The sequence below is a fragment of the Haemorhous mexicanus genome, chromosome 5 (genome assembly GCF_027477595.1).
Source record: "Haemorhous mexicanus isolate bHaeMex1 chromosome 5, bHaeMex1.pri, whole genome shotgun sequence".
In the NCBI taxonomy this organism is placed as follows: domain Eukaryota; kingdom Metazoa; phylum Chordata; class Aves; order Passeriformes; family Fringillidae; genus Haemorhous; species Haemorhous mexicanus.
This window is the reverse complement of record NC_082345.1, coordinates 43,534,949-43,551,676: the sequence shown is the minus strand read 5'-3', so window position 1 is coordinate 43,551,676 and position 16,728 is coordinate 43,534,949. Positions and strand designations below refer to the sequence as shown.

General features: G+C 39.9%; 1 long non-coding RNA gene across 1 annotated transcript; it reads right to left on the bottom strand.

Annotated features, from left to right (window-relative positions):
* Window positions 1-484: 484 nt before the first annotated feature.
* On the bottom strand, window positions 485-3,800 carry LOC132328114 (uncharacterized). Its single transcript, XR_009486691.1, has 3 exons — window positions 3,714-3,800; window positions 2,656-2,848; window positions 485-1,148 (listed from the first exon to the last, which is right to left on the bottom strand). It is a non-coding gene; the product is annotated as an uncharacterized LOC132328114 (long non-coding RNA).
* Window positions 3,801-16,728: the final 12,928 nt, after the last annotated feature.

The following is a 16,728-nucleotide window of genomic DNA, read 5'->3' as shown; positions in this document are numbered from 1 at the left end:
AAAACCATAAGGAAATGGCTATCTACAGCTGTTCCTTCAGAAAGACAGCCATGATCCATGGTGAGGCTTTCTGAAGCCCTGCACGTGTGAGCTCCCCTCTGGCAGTAAGGCTCAGGTCCATTGCAGCAGCTCCCCCTCAACTGCCACTTCCATGAAAGAATAGTGAGACTGGTCTATCACTTGCCTCTCAGGGGATCTGGGCGGTCACTGGTATATGACAGTGGCTGCAAAATCACTGTCACGCAGAAGAAATTGCACTGCATTGGTAGAATTTATAAAATGATCAGGCAAGTACACTGTGGCTACTTTGGCTAAAAGTCTTTCCAGTGCTTGGAGGGAGAACATTTGGGTTTGTGAAATTTCTTCCAGAGTGGAGTGAGAGAGCACAGATCACTGCTGTGAAACCTGTTAAAATAATGTTGCAATGAAATTAGTTTAGACTTCTAAATTTCTCTTTTGGGAAAACAAATCTAAATTTACAATGGAAGGTTGGAGAATCTTTATTTATGGAGATTTTTATGGACAGATGAGACAGCTGACAGAGTGGCAGCAGCTGCCTAACAGACCTGATTTTGCTTTAGGTTGGTCTCTCTAGAAGATCACTCAAAGTCCCTTCCTAAACAAAAAGAACATATTGCATACTTCAGTTTCACTTAATACTAGGAATTGCATTTCTTTTTTCCCCAGCATTGCAATTTGATTGTCACTCAAATTGATTTTGTCATTATTTCTCTGCTATTCTGCTATGGTCAAGGCAATTTTTTTCTGTCCTCTTTCAATAAAAATCAGCAACTCCATTTCAACATCTGGAAAACAAGGTGCTGAAGGACCACATGACCTTGTCTTTCAGCGTATCATCTAAGATGCTGATCTTACAAAATTTTCCATCATGCTCTTTTTGAACCAATGAACTCTAAAAAAAAATGGCAAAGCTCAAGCATATGCATTCTTCATATTTCAGTATTAGTTAGGTGATAAACAGTAGCTGGGAAAACTCTGAACACTTTCATTACTAAGTGAACATACTCAAAGGTTAACTCATACTTTAAAGGTTAATGGTACTCAATACACCAAAGTATGTGAAAGATAAGAGAAACATGGCAACAGGAGAACGAGTCTTCATGATTTCAGCATATGGACCTGCACCCCTGAAAAGAGAGAGGAAAAAAGCAAATCAGGTCATGCTTAACTCATGCCATCTGCAAGCTCTTGCAGAGGATTTGTGTACAGACAGCCACAAATTCTTAAGATTCAGGATAGGTTATTTAATGTGTGTGAAGCAAAAGACTGATTTTGGTGATCCACTTGAGGACAAAATACACACAAAGATAATATTTATCTCTATTTATAGGTGGCCTAATATCTGTAACACCTCTATTACAAAGGATTTGTCATCACCATTCAAGTCTCTAAGGTAATATAACTAACATAACACAAGTGATGCTCAGTAGTTATATGACCTTTGTAGTTTCAATTTCAAATATCAGAGAATGCCCTGAACTGGGTTCTACCACTGTACTATTATATATAAAGAAGAGTGCAAAGAGTAAATGGCTGACCAAAAGTTATGTACTAAACCAGAACCTGAATAGAATTAAATTTTGCCTACATAATCTTAGTCCACTGATTTGCTCAACCTCTCTACAGCTGTAAATGTTTAGGAATTATATGCTGGAAATTGGTTCTCAAGACTTTACCTTCTAGATTAAAGATTCCTTTTTGCTTGTAACAAAATGTTTACTGTTGCTCTTTCCACTCTGTGGACTATAAGGGATGGACAGACTGATGGTCAGTTACAGTCCAGATACAGCACAGTCAGGTTAAAATGTGCCCAAAGCTGAGCAGGATGCAATTTGGATGTCTGTTTGACAAGGCTGCTGTGGTTACAGCCAGTTCTTGGGCTGCCTCCTTAGCCATCTCTCTCTCTGTTTATCAAAGCTGATGGCATCTCCTCCACCTCTACCTTCAGGCAGTCCTAGTACATGGTGCAGCCTGTACAGCCCAGAAATGGGGAGTCTTCTCAGCTCATTATGCTCTTCTAGAACTCTGGAAAAGGACTGGTTCATCTTCAGGAAACAGCAGCCAAGCTGGACACGGACCCCTCCTCTTACCAGCCCCTCACATGTCCAAGCTAGATTTCTGAAACCATGTCAAGGGCTAGCTAGTAGCAAAGGACCTTGGCAGGGCTATTTACTTCAGGACCTTCTAGAAAGATTGCCAAACTCAGTCACATCCCAAATCTTTCTAAAAGACACCGAGAAATCAATTTGGTGGCTACATACAGTAACTCTAAAGCAGGAGGGCAGAGAAGACTTGGGTAAATTCTCAGGACTGTAAGAACTGTGAAAATAAAGCACAGGACTCACAACACACATATCTGGGACTGATAGGAGCTTTCGGAAGTCTCTGGACATGACTTTGTAAACCCATTCTCAGTTAAGCAGGCCTTTCTCAGGCAGATAATTGCTTTCAAATCAATAGAAAGTCTGGTATGAATAGTAGCTTTCAGCTCTTGCTGCTATGACCTGCTCACATAACTTTACACTATACTGTGGAACTTATGCCTCAGCACAGTGAGACATAAGCAGTGTCCAGGGAACACATTTGCTGCACACCCCTGGAAGAAAGTTTCTTCCAGCAGGACCCCCAGCTTACCTCACACCCCAGCACTGGGAGGAGGACTGGGCAGTTTGCAGAGGGATGTCAGGAATGGTTTGCCTTGGGCTCAGACACGCGCAGCCTCAGTGCATGGCGACGGGACCAAATCGTTACTCTGCATCTACCATGTTTCTCTTGCACAGGCTCAGATCAATAGGCATTGTTTCCAATATGACCTTCATGGTGAATACTGCAGCATGGAGAACACATGATCGCTCTTACATCAATAAAAACTGTTTAAATAGCAGCTTTTAGCTGTAGTCATCAGTTTATATCATGGGACTTTTCCTGAGGCTATTTGCGTAGTTATTTTGTCCAATCTTCCTTATTAGCCCCATAGCAACTTCCTACTTAGTTGATGAAGTTTCTCAAAATATCTCCTCTAAGTGATGAAAACAGAGCTGATGATGTGTTATCATCTAGTCTTTTAATGTGATGTGTTCTCCTCTTCTAAACTGAAACAGATTAAATTTTTGCTTCTGTCTCTGGTTATTTTTTGTCTTTTTCACCCTAGTCTCCACTCCTTTTTTTTATCCACAGTTTGACCCATATAGCACATTGTTTAAAAGTGACATCTGACTTGAGTTCTGAAACTGTATTATTCAAGTAACTTTGCTGCTCCCATTAAGTAAAATGATTTAGTTCCAGAGCTCTTGATTAAAGAAAAGATGAAATCATTTATCAGTGAGTTAGGATGATGATAAAAGGCCATGATACTTAAGGAGAATTATTAAAATGTCACACACGCAGAGCTGTTTATTATTTTGACAGTCTTGCAGCACTCTTCTCTACTAACACAGAATGATGCGTTCTTTACAAAAATACCTAAACCAGTGACATTAATGAGAATTATTGAACACACAAGATGTGCATAAATCAGACTGTTCCTGAACCTGGACAGAAGAACATGAAGTTCATCTTCTACCTATGCAGAACAAAATGAGCTATCGTGTTGTCTTTGACAGACAGAGGCTTTGCAGTGACCCTGTGATATCAGTAACCTCACCCTCAAATCTTCACAATACTTACTATTGCAGCATTTTGGAAGGCCCTACCTGCTTTTGGCTTCTCTGGGAGTGATGGCAAAGTCTTTCCTTGTCCCACCAGTGCTGCAGTGGCCAATGCAGTGCAGTGGCCTTGCTTCTTCTCAGAAGGAAGAACCTGTTGCTGACACACATTTCATTTTGAAGCAGAAAACTATTTCTGGATATCACATGGCTGAGTCACCAGCCTGAGTTCAAATCCTCAACCACAGCATTCAGTTCCTTTTGTTTTATTGCTTCAGTTTTATTTCTTCAGAATAAAAGAAGAAGCTTCTGATCACATGCTGAAACATATTCTCAATGTCTTTCCCTTCTGTGCTGAGCACAGGCTCAGCAAAAACCTTGTTCTGTGCCTATCTGCTTTCTGAGTTTAGAGAAGATGTTTCTTTTATTCCTTCATCCCAGGACCATTTTTCAACACAAATATCCAGTAGTCATAAATAAGGGGGGTTCTTCACCCATCCAGATTCGGTGTTCCTTACTGACAGAGCTCGCATCACCTATAGACTGTCACCTCATGCTGTTTTGCATGCGGGCCTTGGCAATTGTTTGTTAATCAGCAGCTGGAAGCTTTAATTTCATCACTGTGAGGGAGTCTCTTAGCAGAACTGGGCTCTATGGAGCCATTATTTGAGACCCATTTGTAAAGGACTTCTAAAGAGGTCTAGCTAGCAAACAAACCTACAGGTCTGCTGGATCACCAATTCCAGTCCCTTACTGTCATGGGCAGTCATGTCTCATAAATTTTTTTAATTATCAAAGATCTAAATTTAAATTAATCTTTGTTTCACAAGAGAAATAGAGGCGTTTGAGAGATCTGAAATTCTTTTCTTGAGTTCTGACCAAAATTTTATTTACAGGCGATTTATACCCGTCTATTTCTTAGCCAAGAATGTTCTTCATCCTGAATAGCTTGTCTCCCTCCCAACACTCACCCCTCAGTGTAATTATAGTCAACTGTCACAACTATCCCCAGTCTTATTTTGCTGGGCTAGGCAAGTGTGCTGTTTTAGCCTCTTTGTTTTTCTTTTGATCATCACTGCTGCTTTATGCCTATTCATCATTTTGGGGGCCTACCTCCTGTGGACATCAGACTCTGACACAGGATTGCAGGCAACTCTAGAGAAGTTTCACCTTGGCCTTAATACTGTGTTTAAAACACATTTTCACCAAGAATATTCTATTCAGGTTGGCTTTTGTCTTTTTGACAGGAACATCACATTGGTGGCCTGATAGTTTTCCTAGAAGTGATTAAAAGACCTGTGTCTGCCTCCTGTCCTGGCATGTGCCCACAACGAGAGTGAATGTACATCAGTAGAGGCGTTGCATCAGACTGGTTCTTGCATTCCCTCTCTTTAAAATACATGGGGAGTTAGGCATCAAGGTTCATACCAGGTAACATCTGTCATGGCAAGACCTGTGGCCCAGAGGGACGTGCTTGCCTGGAGCAGGGAGATGCCTCCGAACTGCAGGTTAGCACCTGGGCACCCAGGAACATTCAAATGTGAAGAGTTGTTTACCAAATCTGAGGAATCATCAGAGGTAGCATACATCAAGTTAGCTTCAGACAGGCTAACAGAAAATCAGGTAGCAAAACTAGTTTCAGGTTAGAAATTAACCCAAGTTTTTCTCTAGTGGGGGATCAGAAAGCAAACTTAGTTTTAGCTGGTCAATAGATAGATTATTTAAGTTGCATTGATTATGATCAGACTTTATTAAATAATATACAGTTACTTTACTTAGATTAGGACAATTTCCTGTTAGTGGCAGTAATATTAGAAGAATAGTGTAACTTTCCTGTTGATCAGTATGTGTGCAGAAGTAATTTTTTCCTTGCACCTTTCTCACTGCAGCCAAGCTGCTGCATAGCAGGATGGACAATTCCCTGAGCTGAGAGGGCAGCAGCATAGGAGAATGTAACTGCAGCACAGTGTTACATGTCCATGTATGAGAAAAGTGTTTTCTGTCCTCTACTCCCTCGATTGATTCTGCACCTTATATTGGACAGGCATCTGTTTTAATCTTTGTTTAAGTTATTGAAATAAGGCTTACAAAGAGAACACCAACAAATTCTGAAAGATAAGAGCCATTTTTCTTCTGTGCTCATATTCAGATGAAAACTACAATTTTACTCTAAAAACTTTTATTCTTAGACTCTATTTAAACCAGCATTCCTCCCAACTGTCCAGAGATGTCATAATTATTCCTATCTTGTTTCTATATTTTTTTTTTTTTTTTTTTTTTTTTTTAGTAAAACAAATAGATGAATAACCTGGGATTGACTGACCTCTAATGGTTACATTGAGATCTTCCAACCTTGTTTTAATTTGTTTAAATGCCACTGAAATGAGAAAGTATACTCTGGATCTGCAGGTTTTTGGAGCCAAAACACTCCATCCTCAAAAACATGTCTCCTGCTTTTAATGGTTGAGAATAATTTACTATTCTTACTGGGAAAAGTAATATTTTTTTGCTTATGTGAGTATATTATCAGTCACTTTCCCATTCCATGTAATTAGAATAGTGAGGGGAACACAAGAAGCTGGGATGCCTGGTTAGGGGTTTTTAAACAGCTCTGCATGCTCTGCTAATGAAAAGGAATCAGTCGCCTCAGCAATTTTAAACTGTTTACCTATGGACAAATTAGGTTTGCTAATAAGCACATTGCCTGGATCATTTCACAACAACATGTGGAAAAAAATATGGGAAATCGGGACTGAAAGATGTGAGTATTGCATCATGAGCAAGATTTCTGAGGACTCTGGCTTATTCTGACCTCTGGTGAACAAATATGTAAAACTAAACCCTAGGAGTTCAGTACTGCGCCTTGTCATGCCCTGAGTCCTGCCAGCCCCTTGCTTCAGGCACAGCAGGAGTCTAGAGGGAGAATGGAGGCATTTAAACCTGCTTGGATTAAAAAAGATTTAAAAAAAGGTCTTGATAACACTATAGTATCTACCTAGCTGTGAGCTTTTCCCCACCAAGGACAAGCAAAGGGCAATTCTGCCCCTGTATACCACTTCCACCCTCTGCTAAAAAGCAGCCCAATGGGACCACCACTCCTCTGCTGTCCAGTGCCCCTTAGCCCAAAGAATCAGAAGTTATCATTTCTGTTTATGGTCATGGCCCATAAGATATTATGCTGTTGCCAAGCAAGCAGGCAGAAAAGAGAACAAAATAGATGGACAAATATTATTGAAAGTGGCATAACAAACTATGCACCATAGCTCAATGCTGTCTGATGTGCATCATAATTCTTCAAAGAAAGCATTGTGTTTTCTCTTGAGAGGTTAACTGCATAGTCAGAATGAGCCAATCAATCACAGATTATCCCCAACTACCAATGTAGTTGGGAATAATCTGTGATTGATCATTAATCAATGCTTCTACTGCTTTTATGACAAAGTCCTTCAAAGTATTAACAATTTTCTCTTTTTCCATGTTTTCTACTTAATATATGGGTGCATCCTTTCTATGTGATATACTGAGCATGATGCCATATGGTATGGAATATCCCTTTGGTCAGTGTCCACTACCAACTCCTTGCACAACCCCAGACTCCTCTCTGGTGGGATGGGTTAGAGATGGAGTGGCAAAAACTGTGATCATATATATTAAAATCCCTGCTTTTATCAAACGATCATTTATTGTACTTCCAAGTTATTAGCTATTTTATTTATGACTGCTCTCTTGAACCAGCAATATGTTGTTTCCTTGTAGTTCTGGAGATCTTTTGTAACCTCATGGAAATGGGGGGAGTCAAACATCACAGGTTTTGAATTTTGCTTTTGTCTGAGCATCAGATTTTCACAGAAGAGTGATTTCACACATCTCTGTTTACTCACGTCGCATCCCACAGGTAAACTAATACTTGTTCATTAGCAAGGGGCCTCCAGGCTGTTCACTGAACTATAATTTCCTTGGAAAATGGACATATGGTGATGGTCCTACCGAAGAAATATACGGCACAGACTCCTGCAACTAAGCATTTCCTTAGAATTTTTTGTAGTCATCAAAAGGTGTTTTTAGGATGTGGGTTTCGTATTTGTTTGAGATACCTTCTTCAGGATACACGGTCTACATGAGCTGCTCCTCTGAGAAGGGCAGTTCTGCTCTGTAAATGTCTGCTTTTAGCCTGCAAAATTTGGAGGGCATGGGGGACCAGCCATACATGCTGTGAGCACTGAACTTTTACTGCATCCACAATGGTGTGTGATATTGGCAGCAGTGAAATAGGCATCTCCATGTTCACATGCCAGGTGGGGAAAAACTGACTGTAATTTTGATGTTTGTGATGGCTGGGGTATAGAGTTAACTTTATTTACAGCAGCTAGTATAGGGCTATGTTTTGGATTTGTGCTGAAAAGCAGGTTGATAATGTGGAAATGTTTTTTTTACTGCTGAGAAGTACTTGCATCGCATCAAGGCTTTTTATGCTTCTCATACCACCCCACCAGTGAGGACACCTACCACGGGGAGTGGCATCAGCTCAGCCAACAGCCAAGATCTCTGAATACCAAGGGGAGAGTGGTTGCCTTTTCTGGCAAGACAGTGGAGCTGATTTTCTTATTTTAATTACTTGTCACCAGCAGGGTGGAAGTTCGTCTGTGATTTTTAAAAGTGCTCTTTGAAATGCCAAACAGAAAGAGCTTCTCCTGGAGTTGCCCGTTTCAGTGCTTCATGGTTTTAGTATCAACAATTCTCTTTGTATGCTATTGTCAATGGGATATGACCAGAGTCACAGAAGTAGGACTTATGGAGGCATCAGCTGCCACCTATGCTCTGTTTCTCTCTTCTTTTAGTTACCATTTTGGGAATGCAGTCCTGGATGGTGCTAAATGATAAGCTGATCATAAATTGTGCAGCAGCATGAGTTTTCAAGAACAGCAAAACCCACTGCACTTATTCACTCTGCTCTTTCCTTCTCACTTTGGTCTCAGTGTTCTTCATGAGGAAAAGCAAAAGAAGTTCAGCACCTGAAGAACAGCACTGGTACCAAAATACATTACCAATGTTTTTCCAGAGCTCTTTGTACAGTTTTAATACTTCTAAACAGTGACCAGCTCTGGTTACCTGTAATCATGGTATCTTAACTAAGCCCCTGCACATTAGATGCTACCTATTGCAGACTATCTGCGGTTACTGATTTAAAAGCAAAATCTGAAGAATTCACCTCATGTTCCAGTGAGAATTCACTTTGTGCTCCTTGCTTTCCAACAAATATATACCTCAAGTGATGCTGGTTAAAGCTGAAGAGTAGATTCATTACATCAGTCAAACAAACAAAAAAATTCGGGTGTTTTGCTTATGATTTTCAGATTTTTGATGCATAGGTTCATTTCTAAAACGTGCCTTCTTTTACTGCCTACAAAACCGCATAGTGCTGAGCTAATTTCCCAAGAAAGAGCAGTAACCTAAAAAGAACTCCTTCAGGGTTTTTCGAATGTAGCTGGAATGCTTATTTATCATATTTCTGCTTTGTAATGTGTCTTAGATGCATCTTCAGTCAAAATACAACAGCTTGTCTATGACCAGATTTGTACCATTAGTCCTGCTGTTTTTTCACTGGTTTGCCATCAGATTACATACTGATTTCACAGTTTGCTTCATTCACATTTAGTCTTGAGCCATGTCTGCAGAGCCGTCTCCACTAACCTGCTCTTTGGTTGTGTTCCTGAGGGCAGTGCATTAAGGTCGGAAACAGCGGGGTGCTGTGTTTGCTTTGCCTCAGTTATTAACTCAGGTCAATTGGAGACAGGGGCATGTGGCAACCCTGTGCTGTGAATTAAGTTATGAAATTCACTCCTCAGTCTGTATCTTGGCACTTAAGAGAAAAGTAAAGAGATACTGATTCTCTGAAGAATAAGCACTGATAATTTCATTTTGTAGCTATTGGTTCAGCACTCTAAGACCAGACTGTGAAGGATACTACACTATGAAATAGCTGGAGTACCTCCCTTTAAGTATTGTCTGGTCTTATTTAAAATATTTCAAATTATAAAATTTGCACTGCTTCCTTTGGGACGCTGCATCACAGTCAAATATATCTCTGTGCCAGGAGTTTCTGAGGTAGTCAGGCACATTTTTACATGTGAACTTTGCCCTGTAGCTCCAGCAGTTTGTCACTAACCTTGCAGTTTAAGACCTACAAATATTATATATTTCAGAGATGCAACACAAAACAAGGGAAAAAAAAAAGAAAAAGTTGATGAAAAACTGATGGGAGCACTACGTAGAGATTACAGATGATGGCAAGAGAAGTGGCTTTCCCTGGGTCACACTACAGTGGGGATGGTGATGTCGAGCACATCCACAGAGGATGAAATCAAGTCTGTGAAGTGCAGTGCTTTAAAAATAGTTCTTTGTAAATTAATCCCTGCAGTCCCTTAATCCCTGTTGCTCTTTCCATTCCTTTCAGGGTACTTACATCTTTCTTCTACTTAAGTGGTTAGGACTATAAGCAGCTTTTAAGGGCAATCTCAAGAGGGGAGAGAGGAAGGAATCTATTCCCTGCTGACTGACGCAATTATTCCAGACCGCAGCCTTAGACTCTGTTTGCTCTTCTTTAGGCAGCAAAACATTTTTGGCTTGAGAATTGGCTGTGTAAAAAAGAAAGGAGAATTTACAAACAAAAACACAAAATAATTTTATTCCAAATATTGCTAAATCAGGGTCACATAGTTATTAAGAAACAGAGGGGAATGTCTGTTTTTTCCTTTTGTCAAGTAGGATATGGGCTTTTCCCTATTTAACCATGAGGTCCTTACTATGTCCTGCCAAAACTGCAATGTAACTGCAATAGTCATTGTTATTGACAATAACTGTTTCATGCTCTTTTAAAAACTCAGTGAAAAGTAATACATGTAAGCAGAAAAGAACTGGTATTTCAGCCAGTTCCTTGTTGGGACTGCTCTTGGATTTTGGTGTAGCATCTCCAAATCAACCGTGAGCCTTGTCTCAGTGTGTGTCGTGGACAAATAAAGCTGTTTATAGATTAACAAAGAAGTATCACCTAAAATGTCATTCCTTTGCTTGTGTTTATATAATTAATTTATAAACAGATAGCAATAAAAGATTATTACTAATCAGTGTGAAAGAAACTATGTATTTAGTTGGAAAGAAACGTTTCAGTAAGTAGTCTGGAGACAGGCAAACTATAACTCTTTAAATAAGTACCACTATTTCTTTCTATTTATCATAGTTTTCTTATAATTCTTCTCTGTAGCCACCTCCAACATGTTTTTAGCATTATGCTTCAGTAATAATAATTACTTTGATGATTTGGAAGCAGAACAAGAACATGAAGATGAATCAGTGCATTTTCTCTGTAATTCACCACAAAACTCCTTTGGGAGCAGGATTTTGGTGGAACAGCTTTCTATCAAAATCACTGTAATGAGCTTTAATACTTAAATCCCGTTACAGGCCTGTGCTGAACAGTTATGAGTTGAGAGCTTCTCCTCATTATTTTATACAGCCTTTTCCTCCTTCCCCTTCCTCCTTGTCCTCTTCCTGCTACTGTTTGTTTATTAGGCTGTGTGAGCGTTGCCTGGCAGGGGTAGCAAGCTGAAATGAGACAGGTGCATTGATGAACATGATCACATTAGCAAGAAACAAAAGGTGTGGACAAGAAATTAAATCAGTGTAATGAGACCAAGTGAAGAGGCCTGTGAGCTACAGATCAGTGGAAGCAATGTGGGATCACACTGGGAAGAGATCAATACATGTTTGCCTGCTCTTCTGCTTATTCTAATCACCTACCTTTGCTACTAGCCAGAGCAGGAAGCTGGAGTAGCTGGGACCTGTACATGTCTCATGTTCTGCTGCTGTGACATGACTGAGCTAGGGAGTGCTCAAGGGGGCAGCAAGTACCGCTTGGTGTGGTTTAACCCACTTTCTAAACCCATTTATTTCAACATCATTAGCTTTTGGTTTTAAAGCAGCCCAGACACTTTCACTGTCCATGTAAAAAAAATCTTCAGCTGTTGAAAAAGTGTCTGTGACTCACCCAAATCTGCAAAGTCAACCTCTTTCTTAAGGAATCATCAAGAAGGGAAAACAGCACCCTAGGAAATTTCTTCATGTTATCTTTGAACTTGATCAGTAATTGCTCAAATATCAGGAATTTATTCTTCAGTTTATGCTTTGTAAATGGATAAAATACTTAGTTATTTGGCAATGTTCACACATTTATCAGCATACCCTGAGATGTCCTTTTGCATTAGCTGTTTTTCCATCTCCCGAGCTGTAAAATGCAGAGATATCTAATTGATTGGTGAATCAGATGTTCCCAACCTGGGGGCTACTGTTCTACAGTGTATTATTTAAATCAATATTTGGATAATATAAAGAGTAAATGGGAACTATGGGAAATAAGATTTTAGACGTATAGAACATATATCCATCAATAAAATATCTATTCCACCAGAAAGCAGGGTATGAACATTATATGTTTGACATACCTGCAGTTCCAGAGAAAGGCTGGTGCAGCATTTGGCAAGACCAGTCACTGGAAAATGGGTAAAAAAGTCTTCATGAATCAGTAAGTTACAATATGTGTTCTGAAACAGTTACCATTTTTCTAAATTCCAAGCAGCCAGCTGGTGTTTAATTGCAATAGATTGATAATTCTTAAACTGTCAAGAGCTTTCAGTGATCAATAACTAATTTTGATAAAGTTTGGTAAAATAATAAAGTACTTTGATCTTAAAGGATCAGGCTTTTGCGTTAGGGAGCCTAAAAGAACAGTAACAGAAATCCAAGGAAGACAAGACTTAGACAGAAAGGTAATTCATAAACAGATTTTTTTGTTGGGTGGTAGTATGCAGGATGAGATCAGTATGTAATTTACACGTGCTATTTGTGACATTCAAAACGACTACAGGGAGTGGAGAGTTATTGCATGGATGTCCAAAGTTGTGGTCCCATGCACCTCTCAATGTGGTAGAGAGTGAGCACATGCCATGTGACATTACACATTAGGGATCATCGTGACTTCTGCTGTGCCTGGAAAATGCTATGGATGAAGAGTAGCTCTCTTAGTTTGTTGGGAAGATCTTCATTTGGAAAGCCAGGCCCCGACAGTGTTTTTGAATAACACCCCTGGAAACTCCTGGCTCTGGTTTTGCTCCAGTGCGTGATGGCAGCCGCGGCCTCTGCCGAGGCCTGTCGTAGTGTGAGGCCTCGCTCTCAGGAGAATGCTGGCCCAAGCTCCACCACCAGGGAGAGAAGGAGATGCTTAATTTTCCTTGGAGCCTTCCCTACCCTCAGCATGCCTCCTTCTCGGTCAGCTATGGGGAAGGCAGCTCATGGCAGGCGCTACCCCTCACAGGCTCCATGCCTGAAGAGACACCAACCCGCTGCCCGTCACACGCAAGTCAGGTGGCACCTGGCATTTCCAAAACCCTGATTATTTTATCCCACCGGATAAATATGGTTTTAAAAAATAGTTTGCCTCAGAGCGTAAGATATATTTCAGAAGCACAAGAGTTTTGCAGTAGTAGCACATGTCCACAGTGTGGTGCCAGTGTAATGGTGAGCTGGGCCTTCTAGAGGCAACGGAGGTGGTTTCTGAGGAAACACAGTACTTCTTGTTTTCTGGTGGGATTTGTTTGGTTTGGGTTTGGTGGTTCTTCATGGTTTTGGTTTTTTTTTTCGTTGTTGTTGGTTTTGGTATTTTTTTCTTTTAATCACTGAGACAAACACAAGTCCTCTTTATATTGTCCAAATACTGGCACAGATCAAGGTATTCTTTCAGGGCCACTTGTGTCTGTTCTCCCAGCGTTATTTAGGTGCTAAGTACCCTAGTCCTACCAAACCAATGGGACTCAACCATGTCAGCTGGATAGCAGGCCTTTAGCAGGGTCAGCATCCATGCAAAGGTTGAGTCAAGGAGACATCCATGATGATGGATACATGGGCCTCCCCCAGCACCACCACAGCTTCTCGAGACTCCCGCTCCTACCAGGGACTGCAGGAGACCCAGAGAGAATGTGGAGTGAGTTTTCAGACTCTTCCTGGTGGCAAAATGGGGTTTAAAATACCTTCACCACAAGATTCATCTTTCTGTGGAAAACCACAGTTTTGACTGGAAACAAACTCTATTTGTTTTCATTTATATGGACCCTGTGGGGTAGACAGGTGCGTTGTCTAAACTCAGATAAAACTTAGCTTGATTTCTAAACTCATGTTTGAGGAACATCCTACCTGTTACGTAAGGACACTTCAGCTTCAGGTCTAAAGGAGAAAGCAGGTGCTGAGGTGCCTGTGTGTTCCAGAATCTGTTAATTTTTAAAGAAAATTTTCTTTTTGAAGAAAATTGTCCTACTGGTACAGAAAACCCTCTGCAGAGCCAAAATCATGACAATGGATGCTGGATGGACTGACATATCCAGCTGAAGTATTTTGCAATAAATTGGCTGCTGTTTTGAGGACTAGAACAAACAACAAATAAATGAATTGCTGGTATTTCTAGTTTAGTATGTCTTCAAATCTGAATAAGTGTTTCTGGAGTCTCCTTGACAGTGAGTGACACAGACAAAGGGAGTTAAACCCTTGGCAGTGAGTTTAATAGACATAGAAGACAGTGTGTCAGGTTGTTTTTCCAGAGCTAATATATTGCTGTGTAGGCAGAATCTTAATGATAATGAATGTTATTTGTCTTTAGGAGCTTATTGCCTTTGTCACCAGCAAGGCTGACTTACACTTGTCTCCCAGACATTCACTGTTAATCATTGCCTACACGAGAGACTGTAACAGTTGTGGCCAGGGGCGTTCCTACCCTTCCTGCCCAAGGGTTACATAGCTTTGGGTCGGCACCAGTACAAACCATAATGGTCCTCCCTCACACACAAATGAACACTTGAAAAGTTCACTTGTTATTACTGCAGTTGGCAGTTGCACTATACTCTGTTTGCTTGGCCCCAAAACATCTAGCGCATGGCATTTCTTTAATAAATATAATGTAAGAGTCTATGAAATTCTCATGATTTTTAACGTGCGTAACCCAGAAGGCTGATAAACACTCAGTACAGTGCATAGAATTAATGCTTTGTGACATAGATGAAAGCACATTTCTGAAACAAAGACCCATTTATAAAAATTAAAAATTGGAAGGTAAAGAGGAATTAATGCAAGCTGTAATGTAATAGGGAATGTCCACCTCTTTACTTGGGAACATCTACTGTGTGGCTATTTATATTTTTGTTACTGGGGGTAGCTACATGAAGGTTTTCTGTAGGTTTAATAAATATCTGAGTATTTGAAGTCTGACAGAAATTATTCTGTATAATTCACAACTCAGTTCTGACACTACATTTTAGATCAAGGCCCTTAAATATGTGAAGAATAAAGGTAGAATGTTGCAACATGGTGAAAGTTCTTAAGGCACATGGCGAGCACCAAAACATGCAGGCGGCCTTAATAAAAGATGTGGATGGATGTTGAAAAGGAATAATTTACCCATAAAGTGCATAACATGGAGGAATTTCAGTGCAGAAAGGACTTTTCAGAAGTAAGATCTGAAAGGTTTGTAGGAGAACTCTGACAGAAATTGAAATTCTGTTTGGAAAGAAAAGCCAAAATCTGTAAGCATATCAGACACAGGGGACTCAATGCTTGTAACAACTTAAAGAGATCTCATTAATAGCCAATCTAAATTGTAATTTTTCTTCATCTGAAAACACTTTGAATCCTCTTCCAGGGCTGATGGGGAAGTGCCTTGTAGCATTATGGAAAACAAGCAGGGATATTTTTGTCTTCTGCTTGTTGGAAATGTGAAGCCAGTTCTCAGAGCCACTCTCAGAGCATGTTAAGATGCTCACGTGAGCTTTGTTGTGTGGTACCAAAGCACACAGCAATCCCTCAAGGTAACTAGCAGGGATTAGGAAACAGCTGCAGTGCTGCCAGCTGCACCACTTCACCACTATGTCTTTAACATGGAGTGCATTGTTGCCATCAAATGGCTGATTTTCTTCACCAGATGTTCAGGACACCTGTGATTTCAAGCACCTCCATTTTCCTTTCTTAAATAAAGAGTCAAGCTCTTATGATGAAAAGCCTGTCTCACCATTGAATAGTTCACACAGCTGAATAGAACATGAGGCTTATTTCCAAAACTGGAATTTTCATGTTTTCTCTTAGAAGGTGTAGGAAAGGAAACATATGGTTAGAAAGAAAAGGAAAAAAAAATTAGTTGAATGCTAGTGCAAGAGTGTTTTTAGGGGAAGGTTCATCTCATTATCATACTGCAAAGTGATTTTTTCAAGTTGCATATGCTGGAAGGATGTGCTCTCTAAAGCTAAGGTTTAATTTCATTTCAATGAAAGAAAAATATAAAAATACTCTAATTAAACTATTTTTTTTAATCTAAAAAGCCCTCGCTTCCTGGAGTGGGTGGCAATTACAAATATGAGGTAGATAAAGATTATTTTATACCTGTGAATTAGCATATCCACATGTTTCTTTTTTGCCATATGCCTTTTAATAACTAGAATTTGTGTTTTGCCTATAGAATTGTCTGCATAATGGTGAAACCAGTGGTCTTTTGTAAATCAGGCAGGACAGATAAGTTTTCCCATAATAGTCTTCACAGGAAACACCACTTTGCTATTATGTTTTTAAACTATCAAGCATTTTTGTGCTACTTGAAAAAATAAATAGAATCAGTATGGGTAATATTTAATCCATTTATTAATTGATGGTCCATTTAGTTCAAAAGTTTTACATTCCCATTTTTGTTATAGACTGGGTGATGAATGAGGAGTAGAGAATATTTTCTCTTCTTGGAAGGCTTATAATATTCTATTTCATATTTTTTGTTATTTGCTGTTCACTTCCACAAAGTGAGAAAATCACTGCAGTTCTGCCCACGCTGGAGTCCATTGAGCTTTACTATATTGATATGCTCCACATGTCTCTGTATACACACCTACATCCTGCACTCACACCACACACATGTGCCCAAGAACATACCTGAGAAGGAAAATCACTGCTACACCTTTTAATTCTGCTGCTAAACAATATCTGG